The 4162-nt window shown below is 40.7% G+C and overlaps 1 pseudogene; it reads left to right on the top strand.

Moving 5' to 3' along the window:
• Positions 1-457: 457 nt before the first annotated feature.
• On the top strand, positions 458-1016 carry LOC122727409 (annotated as a pseudogene).
• The last annotated feature ends 3146 nt before the right edge of the window (positions 1017-4162 follow it).

The following is a 4162-nucleotide window of genomic DNA, read 5'->3' as shown; positions in this document are numbered from 1 at the left end:
TTCCCTGCAGTCATCTGTAGAGTTCATTTTAATTTAGACCGCCCTCTAGTCATGTCAACTAATGGAATTGAATGATGCTAACCAATTAACTTTGATCAATGTATCAGTGTGCCTACCTCTATCAAAAGAGGATAAAACCCTTGGCCAGGCAAGGGTTTCGATCTCTTGGCTCTTGGCTCTCTTGGCTGGCATTTGACTCTCTTTCTCTGCTGCACTCTCTGGACAGTGTAGCTTTTGTAGGACTTCTGAACTCTCCTTGAGACCACCTGCTGTCTCTCTGAGAGACAGAGCATGGATCCTCTGAGGCTTTTCTCTTGCTTGTGCTAATTGCTGCCTGGTCAATCCTTTACTGATATATTAATAAAACAACAATATGCTTACTGCCAAAACTGGTGCAATAGCAATTTAATTTATAAAATACAGTAATAGCGGGGAGGGGTGCGTCTACTAGGCAGCGATGGCGGCAGGAAGTGGGGCCAGTTGTTTGGATGCGCTGGGCCCCGGGGGAGCTGATGTCGGTGGCTCATGAGCTCTCCCTGCCGGCCGAGGCCTATGGCAACGACTCTAACATTGAGATGGTTTGGGCCATGATGGCTATGCAGCATGCTGAAGTTTATTACAATTTGATTTCTTCAGTTGACCCCCTGTTCCTAAGACCCAGTAAAGTAGATGACCAGATCTATTCAGAGTTCCGGGAGAACTTTGGGAAGCTCAAGATAGATGTGTTGGACCCAGAAGAGCTCAAATCAGAACCTGCTAAAGAAAAGTGGAGACCATTTTGCATGAAGTTTGACGGTATTGTTGAAGATTTCAACTATGGCACACTGCTGCGGCTGGACTGTACTCAGGGGTATAGTAAAGAAAACGCTATCTTTGCTACAAGGATACAATTTTTTGCTATTGAAATAGCTTGGAACCGGGAAGGTTATTACAGAGCTGTTTACAACAGTGCTCAGCAGAATGGAGCAGCCAAGAATGACAGCACTGTGTCCAGGTAAAGACTGCAGAAGCTACCAGTCGTTCAGATCATGAAATCTAATGTCCAAGAGAATTTGCAAGAACCTTTGTGGATTAAAGAGACACTATCATTTGGCACCTGCTCTGTTTAGTTTCCTGATTGGACCATTGGAGGTGCCACAAAACTCTTCTCAGGGTGTGGTTGAAAAAAAGAGGCAGTGTTCAGAACTGTTCAAGGAGCAATCAATAAAAACAGCTTTGATCTTCTAGTATGGATACAGGCCATACCTTAAGAAAATATACAAAAATACAAGACATTTGTTGGGCATATTCAGGAACTGTTATAAAAAGGACATTCTTTATATTTTACTCTTCCTGGATCTTTCTCAGGAGTAAGCAATTCCTGAAATGTATGTGCTCTTTTAATTGCTCTAACTCTAGGGCAATTATACAACATCAATGTTTCTCTGTCTCTTGTACATTTGTGGATTAACAGTTTATACTATTTCCTGTAATGTGTAGAAGCAGGTTTGGTTACAGTGGTAAAAGTACTGCTCTCCTGTTAGCTACGGGCATTATACCAGTCATTATATGCTTTAATGTCCATACCATGGTTAGAGCACTTAAGCAACTGGAAGAGAATAAATTCAGTAGAAACCATTTAAAAAATACAGTAATAACAATTAAATATAGAAATATAGCCTCAAATTTAGAAAACACAGTTTATCACCAGACCTATGCTTGAAGCCCTTATAGGCTTGGTAGGACATTCCAGAACTTATCTTTCACTGGCATCGACCTTAAAAACTTAAGGTTATTTTGAGGAAGTCTCTTCAGCTCAGTTTGCTCATCTGTAAAATAAGGGGTATACCAGATGGCCTCTGACCTGTACCCTTCCCCCAACTCTTGGTCTAGGAACCTATGGTGTATCTACCTTGATGAAACATTAAAGGAGGATTTGGGGGAGGATTTTGCTGTTTTCGATGCTTTTGTTTCCACATCATATTCATTTCCAAATACATCCTCTCCACCCACTCCATAGCTACATCTTCCTTTAATAGGTAAAAGCTAATATTTATGTAGGGTTTTAATATTTGCAGAATGCTTTCCACATATTGTCTCCTTTGATAATGAGCAAGGAAAGGGATCCAAGGGTGGGTTAAGGGGGAAGATAATATCTGGGAGGGAATAGTCACAAGCAAAACAAACTTCCTGATTCAGAAGGGGGATAGAAAAGGGGGGGGGGGAAGGTTGGGGATGGGAAGGGAGGGGTTGGTAGCCTAGGCCAAGGCTTCTTAAACTTTTTCCAGTCGTGAGATGACCCCAGGTATAAAAAATAGACAAAACTTTTCTCTGTTTCCAGATTTTTTTGTGACCTCCATATTCTGGTTGCAACCCACAGTTTAAGAAGCTAGGGTGCAGATGGTGTCTTATAGATAGTTGGGGAATGGCACAATAAATTGTGGCATATGAATGTAATGGAATGTTATTGCACTGTTGTTCAGTTGTGTCTGACGCTGCAAGATCCTATTTGGGGTGTTCTTGGCAGAGATACTGGAGTGCTTTGCCATTTCCTTCTCCAGCTCATTTTATAGATAAGGAAATTGAGGCAAACAAGGTGAAGTGACTTGCCCGGGGTCACAAAGCTAGTGTCTGAGGTCACATTTGAACTCACATCTTCCTGACTCCAGGTCAGGTGCTCTGTGTACCACCTAGGTGCCAGTATTGTACTGTAAGATATGACAAAAACCATTTCAGAGAATCTTGGGTAGTATGAACTGATGCAGAATGAAGAACGAAGAACCAGGAGAAGAATTTCTATAAAGATAGCAACACTATAAAGAAAAACAATTTTGAATATCTTAAGTACTCCCTGATCAATGCAATGACCAACTGTTCTTTCAGGGGACTGATGATTAATCAATAAACAATGATTAAGCACCTAATATGTGCCAGCCACTGTGCTAAATGCTGGGGATAATAAAAGGCAAAAGATAGTACCTGCCTTCAAGTAGCTTACAGTCTAATGGGAGAGACAATATGCAAACAACTATATACAGTTATCCCTTCCATATTAAGGGGGTTAGGGGCGCTATCTGAAGAACTCGCATAAAATTTTTTGGCCCTCCCTTTGTACCAAAGAAGTCTGAATTTTTTCTTTGTCTTTTATGGGGTGTTTATAAGTACCTTACTGTAAAATTTGAGTTAAGCATTTGATTATAAGCTCTGCCTTGTCTGCTAGCCTTTGCATGTCTGCAGCTTTTGCAAAACTCCCCCAAAATTCCGATTTCATTTTTTATGCCGACCCACAACATAGGAAAACTGAGATAGGTAAAGTCATGATGTGGAAAGGATAACTACAAACAAGTGATATAGAGGATAAAGAGAAAATGATTAACAGAGGGAAGGCACTAGAATTCAGAGAGGTTAGGATGAAGAATCTTCTCCAATCCAAAATAAACATTTATTAAGTGCCTACTATGTGCCCAGAACTGTCTCAGCACTGGAGGTACAATGAATAAACAGTTCTTGCCTTAGAATTCCCCCAGTTGAATGGGGGAAAGATAACATACAAAAGGAGTCAGGGAAGGGAGGGCGTAGAAAGGTGGGAGATGGGAATTGGACATTTGGGGAATAGAACTGGCTGTGATTGGACACTTGGAGTTAAACTAGACAGAGCAGCAGATTCAGAGTGGAATTTTTAAATTTAAAAAGGTCTTTAAATGCCTGCCATTAGTTAAAGGCAGAAATGTGGCCTGGATGGTGGATTCATTTTACTTGACTAAGCTTGTTTGTTATAAGGCTGTGTCCCCCACCCCTCTTTTTATCTAACTATTTTTAATTGGAGAACGGAAGTTGTGGGGGAAAGAATGTTAGGAGCTGTGATATATATACATATGTATGTGTAGGCCCATGTGTGTGTGTGTGTGTGTGTGTGTGTGTATATATATATATATATATATATATATATATAATATATATATATATATATATATATATGAGGGATATTGCAGAGTTATGGGCTGGTTGGTTGTTTTGTTTTGTTGTGTTTTGATTTGCAGGGCAATGAGGGTTAAGTGACTTTCCCAGGGTTACACAGCTAGTAAGTGTCAAGTGTCTTGAGGTCGGATTTGAACTCAGGTCCTCCTGAATCCAGGGCTAGCACTTTATCCACTGTGCCACCTAGCTGCTCCTGGTTCATTTT

Source organism: Dromiciops gliroides, chromosome 5 (genome assembly GCF_019393635.1).
Source record: "Dromiciops gliroides isolate mDroGli1 chromosome 5, mDroGli1.pri, whole genome shotgun sequence".
Classification (NCBI taxonomy): Eukaryota; Metazoa; Chordata; class Mammalia; order Microbiotheria; family Microbiotheriidae; genus Dromiciops; species Dromiciops gliroides.
The sequence above is the reverse complement of the archived record's forward strand: the minus strand, read 5'-3'. Positions and strand labels throughout refer to the sequence as shown.